The following is a 19331-nucleotide window of genomic DNA, read 5'->3' on the forward strand; positions in this document are numbered from 1 at the left end:
CGACAGAATATACCATGTCCTTATAGGTTCCTCAGTCCAGAGATATATAGCAAGGTATAAACAAGATGTGCTGTTTTATGAAGAATGGGAATAACCCTGTAACTGTACACCACTTTTCATTGGAATGGAAGAACAAAGTCACACGGGGTGGAAGAAAGAAAGGTGTTATGAGAAGGAAAAGTGACTGCAGCTATTCAGAGTCACACTCTTTATCATACCAATGGAGCCAAGTCAAGGTTTGAGAGTTCCTGCCAGCAAGCTGATGGCTGGACTACATCACACCGTGTGTGGCCATGGATAATAGAAACAGTGGGAATGTACTTTGCTTTGTTAAGGCTATGAATCAGAGAGGTACTGTGTGTTATTAAGAGCCAAGGCGACTTTACAGTACTTCTTGAGTACATCATGTGGTACAAATGTGCTGGTGATAATGTGTAAAAGACATCCTTGTCGGTCTGTATTTAAAATGAATCACACTTTGGTGAATTCTCGAATGTGACTGATGACAAGCCTGGTGTTGATTCATTTTCTCCAACAGAAGCTCTGAAGGTAGTTCTGGCTGCAATGCAAATACGGTTTCTATAGTAACAACTAATTCATAGAGCCTTGTATGGTGCACAATCCACATATCCTAAAGGGTTTCACACATATAAATAGTTCCTACTGGGTCATTACAAACTCTGGGTGAACAAAATGCAGGCTTTTTACACTGTTCATAATTTACCTGGGGTTAACAAGGCAGGCACCAGGGGTGTAGCAGCTTTGTGGTCCTGGGATTTAAACTCATGACCTTCTGATCAGTAGTCCAACACCTTAAACACTGAGCTACCACAATGAAAAGCTCAAAATACAAGCTTGGAGATGATAACGGTGATCCCGCTTCATGTCGCTACTCATCTCCATTTACACATTCCTAAGTGTTTTATTCTCCAAATTTGAACACAAAATGCTATACTATATCATTATTTCATTATATCACTATAACATTATATCATTATATCGTTATCCTGTGTGACCCTGAGATAAGGCGATGTGTGTTAGAAATGAAAACTCATTATTATTCTGTAGCACACATTTTTGTTTTTGTGTTATATTCTATATCTCCGTATGCACATATATTTGCAGTATGCAGTATAGTTCACAAATGCCAGACCTGGCTGAGGTGTAGCTGGAGGCAGAGCATTTCATGTAAAAATAATGACTTTGGTTCGATTTATGAATATGTAAGACAGAATGTCATTCTTTCAGAGAAAATAATAAATCGCTACTCTCAGAAGAAGAAAAAAGGTTCTTCAAGGGTTCTTTGGATAGCTATTGGTTCAGTCATATTTGTGGTTTACAAACAGTATTCCACAGCACATTCTTAAGGGTTTCTCTAGGGGAAAAAATGGAAAAGAACCCCTTGGGCATATCTAACTTTTTCAAGGGTGAACACACACATACAGTGCAAAGGTTTGCAACCCTCAGTATTCCTGGGTGTGAACTGGAAAGTGTACAGTCCCAGAAAGAGGTCTGACATGTGAGACAAACCTTAGGTACTTAGGCAGAACCTTATTTTAACAGATGTTACACTGCAATGCAAAACTTTGCTGGAAAACCTAAAACGTTCTTTGAATAATTAAATAAATTTAAAAAAGTTTCTACTTGGAACCCTATGTAAAAAATGTACCTCTATAGTTAATTGCAAATGTTTACACCTTGATATCTTCTTGAAAGAATTTTTTGAATAGGCAACTTGTATTATCTTTCTAGAAAGTTCTACTTGGAACACTATTAAAAATGTACCTGTATAGTGCAAATGTTTTGTTTTAGGTTCGTTTTAGCTTTGTTTTAGGTTCCAACGTTAAACATCTAAGGATTTCCTCAGATGGACAAAATATATGGCTAAGAGATGGAACATTTTCTAACTTAAACTTTATGTCATTTACACTAGCAAATGGGTTAATCTAATACCCTAGGTTATTAAGAACCTCTTTGTAAAGCGGAAAACCCCGAAGGAAGTATGTAAAACTTTCAAAAAACGTATCCACTCAGTAGTATAGATGTCCTGTTTAACATTAACATGAATTACTCCTGGTTTTAATTATGAATCTGCCTATAGTTAAAAAAATCTCAATTTAAAATCTGTGGATTAAAAGCTTCTAGTGCTGATTGTGTGCCATTAGAAAGAGACACAAAGTAATTTGGTGCTTGTGCAGATGTCCAGCCAGACCAGATAACTTAATGCCACCATAAAATACTCTGGGATAATTTAAAACCATGCAGCCTGAGGAGATTTTACTCGTAGGATTTAGTGCTGGTTATAAACGGTTCCACTTCTTTTTATCATAAATTCATTCATTCATTCATTCATTTTCTACTGCTTATCCGAACTACCTCGGGTCACGGGGAGCCTCAGGCGTCATCGGGGTTCAAGGCAGGATACACCCTGGACAGAGTGCCAACCCATCGCAGGGCACACACACTCTCATTCACTCACGCAATCACACACTACGGACAATTTTTCCAGAGATGCCAATCAACCTACCATGCATGTCTTTGGACCGGGGAGGAAACCGGAGTACCTGGAGGAAACCCCCGAGGCACAGGGAGAACATGCAAACTCCACACACACAAGGCGGAGGTGGGAATCGAACCCCCAACCCTGGAGGTGTGAGGCGAACGTGCTAACCACTAAACCACCGTGCCCCCCTTTATCATAAATTTATTTAACATATTCCTCAACCCTCCCTAAATTCATAGCTGAGACTCTTAATTAGTATCATCTTAAGTATCAAGTTTATTTATGGTTCCATATTCAGTCTTATCAAATAATATTAGCCTATTCGTTTTATTTATTCATTTAAATCTTAATGGAATTAAAGAATTATAAGTTTTGTAATACAGCATATATATATATATATATATATATATATATATATATATATATATATATATATATATTTTAGAATAATTTTTTTTAGAAATATTTTAAGCCTCAGTGAACACCAAACTTGTGTGAAATGAAGTCTCTTTTGCATTATTGCATGTAGACGGTATCTGCGCCTAGAAATTCAAATAGAACTGAACTCCATCAGAGAGCAGTGGAGCTTCACACATTGTAGGAGGTTTTGAAGAGAAGACTCTTTATAGTGCAAGTATTCACTTCACTTCAAATACTGCATGATATAAAGCATCATATATAAGAAATAAGGGTACTTATTAGGGTACAATACTATAAGAGCATGTCCTACTGAATAATGATAAAGTGCCTCAGGAAGATTTGTGAAATCTTGAGAAGGTGAGAAATAAAGGAAAGAAAATGATATGCTTGTAATTGTGGTTTTAAGGATGGAAATGAGTTTATTCACATGTCACAAGTTAAACGACCATATAGGGTGTCATTGTACATTCACACATAGGGATGAAGAGGCTCAGGCCCTAGGTTACTGATCATGAGGTTGGTGGTTGAAGCTCTGTTGAGCCCTTGAGTAAGGCCCTTAACCCTCTCTGCTTCAGGAGCCCTGCATCATGTATACGTGTATGTGACTAATAATGTCTTCTCTCTCTCTCACTTTCGCGATGCTAATCGAAGAAATATCCTAAACAATTTCTATACATTCTCAACAAATGTCATATTTTTGTCATCATGTTTTGTGATTGTTCTTGTTTTTTGTGTTTTTTTGTGTCTTGGCCCAAATTTGCTAAAACTTTTAGTAATTTTGAAATTCTGTTGTATGTTTGTTTGATTTTGTGTTGATTTCTTTGATTGCAAAAAACCAAGAAATCCTGGAGAGACTGAAATATATAAAGGAAACAAACTTATAGTGTATTAATAAAGTGTTGTAATGTAGTATTAATGTATTAATAAAAAGTTTGGCACACATCAAGTCTTCAGTGCACCGTCACATTGCATCTGTAAGTCTCTGGAACTGTACTGGTGTGATAAACACCAGTCTTCCTAAAGATATTCCTTCAGTCTGTGTTTTGATGATGGTGGTAAAGAAAATCTCCCATACATGCTCAACTGACTTGAGATCTGATGACTGTGAAAGCTTTGGACTATAACATCATTTATAACGCCACGTAAATGGGGGGAGTCAATCCTGGAAGAAACCAGGTGCCCTTAAGGAGTCAGAAGTGGTGCGGCACTGATTTGCAGAGACAACACCAACTGACCAGGTCAAGAGTGAAAGTGGCCAGAAAAACGTCAGAAAATGGTAACAATAAAGAAAATCTGTCATCAACTGCTTGGATGGTTCCCTGCCTGATCACCAAAGGAACATATGCCATGGCTTCTAATTCTCTTTTTTTTGTGTTTACCTGTGCTTGTCCCACCCAACTCAACATCACGCACACCTGTTCCCCATGTTGCCCTGATATTTCCCTGCTATTTTGTGCTTCTCCTTGGCTGACTCTGTTAATAATCATTTGTCCTGTGATCTCTTTTGATTTCTTTATTTTTAATTGCTCAGTTTATTACCCTAGTGTTTCCTGTGTTCCGTTATTTTTGCTAGTCTGTTTAATTTTAATTTTCTGTTTAATTTTCTAGGGTCTGGTTTCTATAGAGTCACTGATTAATAATAAACAATCAACTGTAATATTTACAGCGTCATTAGTCAGAGTAATGTCTGTTCATCACCAATCATACTTGTGCAGCTTTTACATTTACAAAATAGATAGATTAATGGCAATTTTTTTCTTGTCATGAGCTCTGGTAGCTTCCGTACCTCTCCACACACACACACACACACACACACACACACACACACACACACACACACACACACACACGTCACTCTAAAATAGCAGGACTAAGTGTAATACAGAGTGTTATCAGATGAAGAAGACACAATTACGTCCTCATACTAAAGGTCAAACTAAGCAAATATATCAATAAGATAATCAAATGCATTCCACAGAGACCCAGTAACTGATATCGACATGACAGCTCACATGCTGTTCATTCATTCTGCCATCCTAAAACCACTTTTTTAATTTAAAAAAATGCCACTAGTGGCACTATTCCAAGTGGGACCTGCAGTTTACTCTTTGTTCGCACTTCTGAAAATGTGCTAACATTCAATAAGATTTTTTAAATTTTTTTATCAATTGATATTTAAGAGAATATAAAGATTTTTTTATGCTTGTTTGATTGAACTACAAGAATAATTTGTCGGCAAGGCTGAGTTCTTCAGTATCTCAGACACAAACATACATGTTTCCACAGTAACACTGTTTGATAAAGGTTTTGATAAAAATCACTAAGCGAAAGAGTGGAATCATGGTCCTAAACTTGATTCCAATGACATTTTGTATTACTTCTTTTAAATTCCTATGAGTGAAGACACATATGTAATGGCTATTTACGTAAAATCTCGTAATCCCAGAAGGACTGAAAAAAACAGATTGGTGACATTTTAAAAGTGTGTAAATAAGGTGTTTTCACACAACAGTGCATCTTCACTTTGCTTCTGTAAGTAACTAGAACTGTACTGGAGCGATAAATACCATTCTTCTTGAAGATATTCCCTCACAACATGGTTGAACACCTTATTTCTATGAAACTTCTGAATTGCTTGAGAGTGTCAGGAGCAGAAACAGAGATTCAAATCAAAAAGCCATTCTAAAAACACACCACACTGAATAGCAAAACCTTCTCTGTTTCACATTTTTTGATCCCTTTAATGAAAGATGCTCAAGAGGGGACTGTTTTATAATAATAATGTTTTATAAACATATGTCTGAAGTGAATAGTATCCACCTTTAAAGGCAATCAAATGCCATACTGCTGAAAAAGTCATACTGCTGAAAAAGAAATGATTTGGTGTTAATTGCATCGGTGTTAATTGTAGGTTAGCATGAACATAGAAGATTTCCGTTCGAACCATGGAATTCCGTGTTTGCAGTGTAAAACAACTTGCTGTCAAAAACTCACTCGTGATGACTGGAGAAAAGATCACAGCGTGTGTCTTTTGAAAGATTTCCTATTCATTATATATTTTTTTCCGTTTATTTTTTTCGGTGCTGAGAGCCGCTTTGTCGAGATGGCAGAGATGACTTTAATGTGATGCTTCTGCTTTGCCCTGGGCAGAAGAACTGATAAAGCAGACTAGCATAGCCTTCCTACAAAAGCCATTTTGGGACTGTAGAAGCCACTTAAACAAAGGCTTTGCAAAGATGAAGGCCACTGCAGGCTGTGTGGATCATTTTTAATGCAATTGCTTCATGAAGTTTTCCTTCTTGTACTTCCAAAAGCTTGAGAATGTTTAAATAACAACAGGAAAGACCAGCAAAAGAAAAAAGAAAAAAAAAAAATAATTGAATGAAGGGAAAAAGTCATGGCTCATTATTGTTATACTGTATGTCAAAATTGAAAACTTATCATATGTATAAGCAGCTACTAGACAAAACAAGATCAACTATTTATAACCAAAATATAAACAAAACACAAGAAGCATCCAGCTCGGTTAACCTGACTTAGATATAGAACCATGAAACCGCATCCAACCGTGCCGCATGAACATGCAACAATGACTCACAAAATACAAATACAACATATACAGCACATCTAATTGTTAAACTAAGAACAGGTGCAATGGCGGGAAACAGACAGGTAAGGACAACACATACACACAACAAAGCTTGAAATATGGAAAGGATAAGGAAACACCTGCCAGCCATTCAACTCCTGACACCTGCTTATGTGCAAATCAATTATAATGAATTATAAATAGAATAATTAGCAATTAATTTAATAAAAAAAGCCTGAATGTTTAGTTCAGTTTAATTCGATTGTTTCAGTAATATAACTTGTTTTAAAGCAGCTTTAGAGAAATATAGCATAAAAACAGAATAAAAATTACTACAATTAAATAAATATCTATCCCCAATATTTTTCCTTAACGAGTAAGTCTGAGGAAACGGTAGCAAGGAAAGATTTCCTGCACCTACTGTTACACATGAACATCCCAGCCAGGTAATTACCATTTAAACAGCTAAGTTTCAAACTTGTTACTGATCTTTACTGAAAAGTTTTTTCATTACTGTCTTTACTTTTTCTTGCTTAATCATCTTAAACACTTCCAGTTAAACCAGAGCCACAGAATGACATCTCTAGCTGATTTGCAGGATATTTAAAGCACAAAAAATTAATTCATTCATTCATTTAGTTGGAAGCTATCAAGTGCGTCCACTAAGATTTGGGAAGCTGCCACATCTTATTGAACACGCTTGGAGGAGAGCCATACTTGAGCTCTTCCATATACATGAGCTCACAGGTGGCTGCAACTGGCTGGTGTGGCTTTACTCAGCAGTGGAGTGCGGAATGGCATCGTTCCCACTCAAAGAGACGAGCCAGTTATTCTACCTTGGACATCGAGCAACACATGGCTAATGATAAACTGCTTTATCATTCGGATCATTTGGGAGGTGGTTATTTTATTACAACGACTTTGTCTTTTTGAGAAAACTATAGAACTATTTGTCAGGAAAAAGTGCCGCCACCAGACCGAACTCCGTTTGGAGGGTTAACAAACAGGGATTTACTAAACTTTGGGCAGTGGTGGCTCAAGCAGTTAAGGCTCTAAGTTGTTGATTGGAAGATCAGGGTTCAAGCCCCAATACTGCCAAGCTGCCACTGTTGGGCCCTTGAGCAAGGCCTCTAACCCTCACCACGCCAGGGGTTCTGTATTATGGCTGACCCTGTGCTCTGACACCAATGTTTGGATATGTGAAGAAAGAATTTCACTGTGTTTTAATGTATATGTGACAAATAAAGGAATCTTTTAAAAAGTGAGAAACTAAGCGACTAAAATATAAAAACCAAAACATAAATCGGAGACCATGAGGTAACTACAAAACACAACAACAACAATAAGGACTCAGCAAGCAACACATGAAAGACAACTGGTATAACTTGTGAAGATAATTAGTGAAACATAAGGGACAGGTATGCAGCTGAACGGGCTAAGGATCTGGTAAGGCAAACACATGTGAGAGCACAAAATATAAACAAAGACACATGGCACAGGATATACAGTAAACAAACCCCTGCTGTAACGCTTCCTTGTGTTCCAGCAAGAAATCATCCAAACAATCGATGACACTATGCTTCTAAATTTCACTAAACTTCCAAATTTCCGACTCCAAAAATTCCAGGTCTAGAGACAGGCGAGATCATTTATTTTCATCTCAAAGAAAAGTCTTCTTAAGTATATAAAAAGAAGAAATTTGTGTATATCTGCAGGGCTCCCACCACCCACCCACCCACCCCTGAACACAATTTAACCAAATACAAAGTATTGATTGGCTATTGTGTAGCATGTTTTTTGGATTGGCTGATAAGTGTCAGGGGGGCAAGGTGGCTTAGTGGTTAGCATTGGAGACGCGTTTGATTCCTGCCCGGTTCCATAGAGACAGTGGTGCGGACTGATACATTTTGGGAGCTGTGGCATATTAAATATATGATAAATAGTCAGTACAATGTGTGGCGGGAGAGCATGAGAAAAGGCCGGAATGAGTGACTGTCACTCTCAATGCGTAACACTTGAGAGCCCTGTATCTGTATAGTATAAATCATTTCATCTTTTTTATTTACAGAAATACTTACAAAGCTCAAGGTTCACATTTTATACACAGCACAGATTCCTTTAAATGTTCAAATGAGATCTTCAGATTCGGGACACTTTCATGCTTCCGCCACACTCTTCAATTCTCTTCGCATGTTAGTTCAAATTCTCTCGTTCGACCCTTTTCCACTGCGGCTAATGCTTTTTATGCCAAGCTGAGTGAAAACTGGAGACCGACTTGTGACTGGAAGATTAATGTCTTGCTTTTGTCCTCAGTTTTCAGCAACGCTCTCCTGTGTATTCTGTCAGAGCAAGAGTGACTCAGTGAGCAGGCTCTACATGTCTTCATGTCTACGTGATGTCACTTAATGTTCGCTAGTTTTCACTCAGGCTGCTGTAAAAGACCCGCGCAGCCGTCAGAGTGAGCGACTGTAGTGACAGCTTCTCATCCATGCTGTGCATCGGGATATCAGCGGAAAGAACTCCAGCGTTCCTCTACTTTTTTTTACTGTAAAGTGCTGAGTTGAGTTTATATGAATTGTCAGTTAGTTCCACTGAAACGTTGATTTATTTTTGGCTTGTTTTTGTTTTGCTCCTTTACTTTAGGTATAGCAGAGGAACCTGTTTCCATCTTCACAAACCCTTTTAAAATGGGCAGTTATTGAGCTCTAATTTATAATAATTTATTTTCTGCATCTTTAAAATATAATTACATTGCATAAATAGCACCAGAACTAACCCCTACCCCTGGTTAGCTAACCCTCAAATATTTATTATTTTATTATTTTAATTATTATTTATTTACTAGGGTGATTAGTAAATGTAACTTTATCTTGGATTTAGCTTAATTACACATCACCTTGTCTGCGTTTGTTAAACTTAGACAGACAGACAGACAGGTACTTTATTGTTTGCAGAGGAAATTAAAGCATCTGGAACCAACATACAGGGAAATAAGGTTATCACATGATTATCATAAGCTTTTCTCTTTTCGTTTTGGTTGCTTGATCTACAGTAAGTACCTTTCTGTATTGTTTTGGATAGAAATGTTACCTAATTTATAATTTTTTTTCTTCATTCACACCTGAAACAGGTTTTGTTTGTTTTCTAGTACTTTGTAGCGCAATATATCCTTACGTTGTGTCTATCTTTTCTATCTCTGTGCTGTTTTTTTCTTATACATTCTTACCATCTTTGTTTAACCGTTCTATTATTATGACCCGACCTCAGACCAGGACGCAACAAAGCATCTGTTTACTGAGTGATAATGGTTTAATTATTTTATTACAGCACAGCAACTTCAGGGTGGATTTTAATGGTTTTGTTTACAATCACAAACCCAAGCCACACATTATCCTCCTTAATTATTTACAACCTGGAGTCATTTGGAAATCAGGGAACTGCAGGTTTTATGATGCCAAATGTGAAGCAAATAAGATTTACCTGGATAGAAGACGAAAGAAAAACAAAGCCAGAGGGAGAAGAGGAAAAGATGCTACATGGTGCCTTTCATTTAAACTAATTTATAGATATAGATTATAGTAGCATTTTGGAGCATAACAAAAGGCGGGCAGTAAAACGAGCATCTCCATCCCTTATTCCTCACTTTTATTCATGTGTGGATTACAAATCCCTGTTGTTCGTTTCAATCCATTTATATGCATTTTGAATATGGGTGCATGTTTTTTTTGTTTTGTTTTTTGCTCTGTGTCTCTCTGCAGGTCTCCATCAGGAGCAGCAGGTGTGTATAGCAGGCCTTTAAATCCCGGCTTATCCCCAGCAGGTGCACACAACATAACGAGCCTCTGTAAGTGCAGGAAACAAGGCACGTCCGTGCTTCCAGCTGAGAAACCCCCAAAAAAAGAAATTCATATTGTGCACGGCAACGGCTTATAATATCGTTTAATTTGTTTTGCTGCTGCGGTATTGTGATTGGACCTACCCATTAATGCTTTGGCAGCAACTGCTGAGCAGTTAGTGTTTAAAAAATTCAAATTCAGTGCAGGACAGGAAGAAAATATGCTCTGCCTGTCTGTCTATTTGTCTGTCTGTCTGTTCTGGCTTTCTGTTCTTCATACATCACTAAGCATTTACAGGAAAAAACCCATACATGCTTTACTAATCCTGTTTACTCCAAATGGGTTACCTGAAAACTCTGAGCATGTTAAGATAACGGCACTCTCTGTTTTGAATTTAAAATAAAGGCAGTAGCTGCCTCTGAATATCTCGAATATCCTATTGAACAGTACGTCAAAGGAGCAAAATGTCCAAAAGATCAGTATTTATATAACAGTATTGATTGCACTAATCTGCACCAAATACACACTCTTCTACTATACATCCATGTCTACAGCACCACCATATCAAACTGTTTACATGCTGTCTTGCACACGGTTTTTGCTCTTTACACATGCTGTCTTATACATTCAGTCTCTTTCTGTTTTGTACAATACAGTACAATACCTCATATAACTGCTGCTATTACATTAAGTGTTCATTCCAGTATTTTTGCACATGTACTATAGAATATACAGTATGTACTCTGGCAAGCGCTGCTTTTGTTTATTGTCTTGTATTGTTTGTTTGCACTGTCTTTTGTCTCACACTGGTTGCACCAGGTTTCACAGATGCACTTTATTTGGCTAGAACTAACTTACTACAAGACGTTATCTTTGTGTTTGTTTTATGTAGCATCATGTTCCTGGAGAAACGTTGTCTCATTTCACTGTGTACTGCTCCAGGTATATATGGTTGAAATGACAACCAAAGCTTCTTGACTTGACTAAGAGTAGGCAAGGAATACCTGGAGGATGTACTGCTTCGGTAAAGATTCTGTAGAACGGACACTTCGCTATCCCATAATGTAATGGGAAACCTTGTTTCTTGCGGTAAATTGCCAAAAGTAAATTATATTTAAAAAGATTTTTTTTTAAAAAAAAACAGTTGAGTTTTGTGGAAAAACTAATTTTTTACTTTATTATGACATCACAAGTCACATGACAATGCCAACCTATCGTATGTAGTATTCCGGAATGTATTTATACCACACACTTATACTGATCAGTACACACTGTATTAATGTTCGAGCAAGAAGGTGCTGTGTTTGGCTAATGCGATGCTAATCTCTGGCTGTCTTTGGCTAATGCGATGCTAATGCGAAACCACTGTTTTTTGACAATTTTTTTTCACTTGTGCACACTGTAGTAAGACGTGCAAAGTTCCATTCAATGTGTTCACGATATACCATTTCATTCCTGATTATGACACCCCCACACTTATAGCTAGTGAGGAATTAGACAACACGCTGATTATTTTTACCACCATGGTTGTAAAATGGCTCCTACCACAATATGCTTTTATGCAGTAAGATAACTAACTAGAAGAAATTTAAAAAGTAATAAAAAAAATATACATTTTTCAAAACATATTTATGATTTCTTAAAGATGATGTTACTGTAAATTAGGATCAGAGTAATATTCAATTCAATTCAAGTTTATTTGTATAGCGCTTTTTACAATGGACATTGTCTCAAAGCAGCTTTACAGAACATAAACGTAGAACAGAAGGTAAACATAAGGAAAAGTATAAAGAATTAATATAATAAAAATTCAAGATATATAGTTCACAGAATGTATCTATGTATGTATGTATGTATGTATGTATGTATGTATGTATGTATATGTATTTATCCCCAATGAGCAAGTCTGAGGTGACTCAGGCAGCAGTGGCAAGGAAAAACTCCATGAAATTAAAAAAAAGACAATTGTATCAAACCCATTTCTGCTTTCTGAGACACTCCAAGTGTTTGTTCATAAACGTCTGAAATATGAAGGTGTTTATCTTCAACCACTAAAATACAGCATAACGATATCAATAGAGGGACAGCGTTCTGGAACAAAGAATTAAGAAAGATGTGATGATTAGCTTTGTATGTCTCAGAGGGAGCATGTGTTAGCCTTCACCTTCACCTGTTTGTAACTGTCATATGATGAGGAAGAGCTGGCTGGTGGGTGGAAATGACTGGTTTATGGTAAAAGGCTGATATAGGTATTAATTGAGAGAGAGAGGAACACAAGTCTGGACCCACCACCCTGTTTTTATGTGTATCATCATGTATGGTTCAGCATAACTTAATAATCTTAGAACTAATAGGAAATACACAGTATGTCTGGATCCATTGATGCCTCCCGGGAGTTTAACGGCTTAAGAGCGGTTACTTGATTAAATAATGATCCCAAGAATAGACTTCCACTGGGTAATAATGTGTTTGTTTTGTTATGTTTTACACATAATGTTTCCGCTGTGTCGCAGATGATGGTAATGCTCTTCCATCTCTCCAGGTGAGCACATTACACAGGAATAGACTGTAGATTTATAGATTTCCTGTCTTTCTGACACTTCTGGAAATACCAAGCCTCTTCCTGCAGCTGTAACCCAGAATCATCCGCACCGCAGGCCGCGTCCCATTCACGTTACACCGGATCTCAATAACCGGCCTGGATTCATGACTAAAATCTCAATAGGAAGGGATTCAATGTTCAGCTTCGGGCTTTACTCATAACAGGAAAATTGGTATTATTCGTACAAAGCTGGCCTAGTTTAGTGTTATTTGAAACCGTCTGAACCAAAGAGTGTAATTTCATTTGGTAATTTCATGCATTAGGAGCTCTCCTAATCTTCTGCCTAGCGTGACTGATGGGAAGGTCGTGAGGATTCAGAAACTGCACTCTTCAGGCCAGAATAAAAGTGGTGGTGGAGAGATCAATAGCTGGCAGTGCATTTTGTGTGTGTGTGTGTGTGTGTGTGTGTGTGTGTGTGTGTGTGTGTGTGTGTGTGTGTGTGTTACAGCATAGACTGACTTCTCTCAGAGTTACACACTGTAACAGTGAGCAGCTGTGTTGAGTTAAGAGCACCGCTTCATCAACTGCCAACTGTGCTTGGCTGAGTTTTTCCCCTTCTCCGACACTCGTCTCGAATCCCGACAGTGAGTGTCACCATTATAGAGTTATCAAAGTGTACCAACTAATGTGCCAAGACAGAACGGAGATGAGTCAAAGGCTTCGTGATTGTCATTCACCGTGTGCTGTTGCTATCAGATTGCAGAGCTTTTCTAAGCAGAGATCGGAATCCCTGAGGCCAAATAATTATAAAGTAATGACATCAGACTGCATTCGACGAGCTTTGTGCAGGATGAGCAGGATTTGGACGTTTTGCATTTTCTACGCAGGGAAGAAAATATGCTTGCTCAACACCAGAATCATGCATGCATCTAAATTTCATTTAAATCCATTTCCCCCCCGTCTTTTTTCTAATAACGGAGTCATTTTACACTTTCCATGTTAGAGCAATACCCAGCTAGTACTTACCCAGCAAAAACAGGCCATCGGCAAACATGTTGCATTCATTCAACTAAACATACAGTTGGATTTTCTCATTTTATCCAGCTTTTATGTAGTTGTTTTTAACACTGCTTTATTTAAAAATGTGTTGTATGTGTTAAAAATGTGTTTAAATATATATATTATTTTAATAATTTGTCTGTAGGCATTATAGGCATGGACTTTTATAGCTGTGTATCTGGCAACCCTGTATATTTGTATTATATAATATACAATAGCAATACAGAAATTAGATGTTGATATGTATTAATGAGGTGTTAATCAGGTATTATAAAGAATTCTTTTGAGGATCAAGACTCTAAATAGAACTTGCTCTTTTGAGCGACTATTCATCAATTCTTCATGACATGGAATCCACAAGATGATCTTTTTGTGATTATGTTTAAAGAGGACGTGTAAGGGAATAGCGCCACAATGCGTTAGTGGCCAGAAATATATTACATCCGTAATAGTTTAAGGCTACTATAGAAAAAGAATGAGAACCCTTTTAGGGAATTTGAGCTAAAGAATCCACATAAGACCATATACAGACCATATACACATGTACAGACCATGTTTTATTATCGCACGAATATGTCGCGGTTTAGGGAATTCCTCGTTAGTATAGTGGACAGTATCTCCGCCTGTCACGCGGAAGACCGGGGTTCGATTCCCCGACGGGGAGACACCAAAAACATTTTCGCTTTGGCTGCAAAATGTTTAAGAAATTGTTTTATGTCTCATATAACATGTACCCTGTTATAGGGAATAGAAAGAAACTAAAGAAGCGGTAGAGTGCCACGTGTGATTTCTATGTACATCTTTAGCAAGTTTTTTTTTAGAAAAACGTGTTTTTTTATGCAAAAATTCCAGTCCCCCTGCCCACAGGAGTAACTCGGTTCGAATCCTGCACAGCTAAGATATAAGCGTTTAATTCAGATTTGAAATCACAACTGTTTACATAAGTCTACATAAATATTCCTGCTGCCAATCATGTGTCAGTTTTTCACTCCTGTATAGTTTATTGATATTGGCAATTTAATTATATGCAAAATATGGCTTCTCTATAGTTATGTATTGTTATGGTTATTGTCTTTTTTAAAAGAATTTTACTGTGTTGATTTTACTGTATTTTTATTCTGTTTTATTGTTTGTCCTTTGATATATTAGAATTCCTAATTAACTGTACTCATGATTGCTCCATTAATTATTTAAAGATCTGAAGAATACAAAAAATAGTAACATAACAAAAACTATATGCTGAGCCACTGTTCTTTTGTCTTAGTTTCTGTCCCTGGACAGTAAATTCTGCCCTTGTACATACTATGTCAATTTGCTGATGTCCTATAATAACCACAAGTGTCTGCAAGTGTCAGCTTCCACTCTCCTAACGTATGCATATGGTTGATGTGACAGACGGGGTTGAAATCTTGAAGAAGGAGGAATACTGCTTGGATAATATAGAATGTTGATCAATTGTCCTTTCTTGGACTTCTTTTGGTAGGTAATACTCAATGCAGAATGGAAACACCCCACAAGACCAGTTGTATTGGAAATGCTCTGACCTAGTCGTCTATGACATCACAATCTGACCTTGTCAGATCCTTAAAGCTTGCCCATTTTCCTGCTTCCAACACATACACACACCTGTTATTCTGCAATTTACTGTACTAGTTGCTTACACATACACTCTCTCAATTAGTTCCTATAATTATATATATGCATCTCTGAGGAGCTTGTTCCAACCCCAGCCTCTCTTCTCTATTCAGTAAAAGTACATGAAACTTGCCTGCATTTTAAATACGTCACTTTCCATTCTGTGATGTTTGCACATTCAGTCACTCACTCACTCACTCACTCATTTTCTACCGCTTATCCGATAATTGTCATACTCATAAATCATATTACTGTTCTAGAGAAATCTAGTGATTTTATATATACAGGGAGTGCAGAATTATTAGGCAAATGAGTATTTTGACCACATCATCCTCTTTATGCATGTTGTCTTACTCCAAGCTGTATAGGCTCGAAAGCCTACAACCAATTAAGCATATTAGGTGATGTGCATCTCTGTAATGAGAAGGGGTGTGGTCTAATGACATCTACACCCTATATCAGGTGTGCATAATTATTAGGCAACTTCCTTTCCTTTGGCAAAATGGGTCAAAAGAAGGACTTGACAGGCTCCGAAAAGTCAAAAATAGTGAGATATCTTGCAGAGGGATGCAGCACTCTTAAAATTGCCAAGCTTCTGAAGCGTGATCATCGAACAATCAAGCGTTTCATTCAAAATAGTCAACAGGGTCGCAAGAAGCGTGTGGAAAAACCAAGGCGCAAAATAACTGCCCATGAACTGAGAAAAGTCAAGCGTGCAGCTGCCAAGATGCCACTTGCCACCAGTTTTGCCATATTTCAGAGCTGCAACATCACTGGAGTGCCCAAAAGCACAAGGTGTGCAATACTCAGAGACATGGCCAAGGTAAGAAAGGCTGAAAAACGACCACCACTGAACAAGACACACAAGCTGAAACGTCAAGACTGGGCCAAGAAATATCTGAAGACTGATTTTTCTAAGGTTTTATGGACTGATGAAATGAGAGTGAGTCTTGATGGGCCAGATGGATGGGCTCGTGGCTGGATCGGTAAAGGGCAGAGAGCTCCAGTCCGACTGAGACGCCAGCAAGGTGGAGGTGGAGTACTGGTTTGGGCTGGTATCATCAAAGATGAGCTTGTGGGGCCTTTTCGGGTTGAGGATGGGGTCAAGCTCAACTCCCAGTCCTACTGCCAGTTTCTGGAAGACACCTTCTTCAAGCAGTGGTACAGGAAGAAGTCTGCATCCTTCAAGAAAAACATGATTTTCATGCAGGACAATGCTCCATCACACGCGTCCAAGTACTCCACAGCGTGGCTGGCAAGAAAGGGTCTAAAAGAAGAAAAACTAATGACATGGCCTCCTTGTTCACCTGATCTGAACCCCATAGAGAACCTGTGGTCCATCATCAAATGTGAGATTTACAAGGAGTAAACAGTACACCTCTCTGAAGAGTGTCTGGGAGGCTGTGGTTGCTGCTGCACGCAATGTTGACGGTGAACAGATCAAAACACTGACAGAATCCATGGATGGCAGGCTTTTGAGTGTCCTTGCAAAGAAAGGTGGCTATATTGGTCACTGATTTGTTTTTGTTTTGTTTTTGAATGTCAGAAATGTATATTAGTGAATGTTGAGATGTAATATTGGTTTCACTGGTGAAAATAAATAATTGAAATGGGTATATATTTGTTTTTTGTTAAGTTGCCTAATAATTATGCACAGTAATAGTCACCTGCACACACAGATATCCTCCTAAAATAGCTAAAACTACAAACAAACTAAAAACTACTTCCAAAAATATTCAGCTTTGCTATTAATGAGTTTTTTGGGTTCATTGAGAACATGGTTGTTGTTCAATAATAAAATTAATCCTCAAAAATACAACTTCCCTAATAATTCTGCACTCCCTGTGTATGTATATGTGTGTGTATATATATATATATATACACACATATCATATGTGTAGAGCAGGTATGTAGTAGAAAGACAAGTGCTAGACAGGGCTTAAAAATAATTTTTTTTAATGCAGGAGAAGCAGGAGAAGAAAATTATACGCTGTGCTTAATGAAATGTACTTACTAGAAAAAAAACTTACCAGAAACACATAATTCTGCTCCCATTCATTCATCGGATTTTATTTGTATAAAGTTGGTCTACTTCCACAGCTTCTGTCATCAATCTCCAAATATTCTGTCCATGATCATTTATTTGATCCTCTCTGAAATCCAGTGCTAAAGACATTCATCATAAAGTGATTACATTTCATTTATTTATTTTTTTGGGACATAGTCATTACCGGTCTGAGCCATTTGCAGAGTTTTTCTAGTCAAATCAGTGTCTGGTGCAGACTCGAGTTTCTAAAGACAAACCATAATCGAGCAGCGACTGGAAATCCGTGGTATCTGAAATCTTTCCTGGCTTTCAGTGAACATTGCATATTGTTCCTTCACTTTTTGGGCAGTGACTGACGCATCATACAGCGTTCACTGTGTCAGAGAAATCCATCTGTGGCTGTAGGCAAGGTGGCGGCATTAATGAGAAGTACATTAGAGAGGCTGCAGGCCGGCTGCTAGCGGAAGAGATTAGCATACTGATAGCTTTATATTTCGACGAAGGCAGATTTATGCACGGCTCTGCTGGCTCCGTATCCTTTGAGGACTTTCAGTTCCTTTCGCTGCCATTAGACGTGACTGGAAACAAACTGTGCACTGCAACGATTCCCTCAGCACAACATGCACCAAAGGAAATCGCCAAAATCTATTGAACAAGACATTTAAAATGGTGGTTTTCTGCTTTGTCATGTTAATGATAACAAACGATAAAAAAAAAAGACGGTTTCTATAGTAACATCTCAAATGCACTCAATTTCTCAGTTTTAACTTTTCTTGATGCAGCGGTTTGCTGAAAAACATGACGTTTATTCAACAAGAACAAATATATGCGCATGCTAAATGTGCAATGTTAGCATAACGATCTTCAGGACAGCTTTTATCAGCTCTCAGATTTAGGAAGCAGACAAACTCTGAATAAGCTCAGGGATGTGACGATGTGCTTCTCCGTACCCCTGTTCATAAACATCAGACCGTCATCATGTCAGCGTAAGCAAATCGTCTGTGTTTAATAAGCGGTTTTCAACATCTGTGCATCCCGTATGCTGCACGTATAAAACTGCAGCGTACAGAGAAAAAGTCGTAAAGTTTACGAGCGTCAGTTTAATGGATCTCATAAAAAGTTTTATTTTTTTTTTAAACTCACTAATCTGAATGAAACCAAGTTCACATTCCTCATGGAATTTCAATGAAATTTTTTTTATATACAAGAGAAAAAATGTAAGATATTTAAAATGAATGAAATGTGGTTTTAACCCACAAGTACCCCCCCCCCCCCAAAAAAAAAAAAAAAAAAAAAAAAAAAAAAAATCTCTAAGTTGCATAACAATTGTGGCAAAATCAAGCATTTGTTGCTTTTATTTTATTGTTTTTTCCTATATATGGTTTATTATTTATTTTATTATTTCTCTCCTGTAGTAGCTGTCATCTTTGTTATTGGCCCCACTTTTATTTATTACTTTATTTCTTTTTGTTGTGTTTGTCTTTTATTTGTGTTTATGTTGTTATTATCCGCCTTCCCTCAGTTTCAGCATTATTTGAAACAAACAAAAAAATGTGTGAGATCCAGACGGGACAGATTGACAGGTTGCTACTGTACATTATTAGACCATTGATTTTTCATTCTTGAAATAATAAAAAGCGTTTGAAAATGACTAATATAAAAGGAAGAAAAACACATAGGGGCTTAATGTGCCGCGTTTC

The 19331-nt window shown here is 37.5% G+C and overlaps 1 non-coding gene across 1 annotated transcript; it reads left to right on the forward strand.

Annotated features, from left to right (window-relative positions):
* Nucleotides 1–14541: 14541 nt before the first annotated feature.
* On the forward strand, nucleotides 14542–14613 carry trnad-guc (transfer RNA aspartic acid (anticodon GUC)). Its single transcript has one exon. It is a non-coding gene; the product is annotated as a tRNA-Asp (tRNA).
* The last annotated feature ends 4718 nt before the right edge of the window (nucleotides 14614–19331 follow it).

The sequence above is a fragment of the Tachysurus vachellii genome, chromosome 3 (assembly GCF_030014155.1).
Source record: "Tachysurus vachellii isolate PV-2020 chromosome 3, HZAU_Pvac_v1, whole genome shotgun sequence".
Lineage (NCBI taxonomy): Eukaryota > Metazoa > Chordata > Actinopteri > Siluriformes > Bagridae > Tachysurus > Tachysurus vachellii.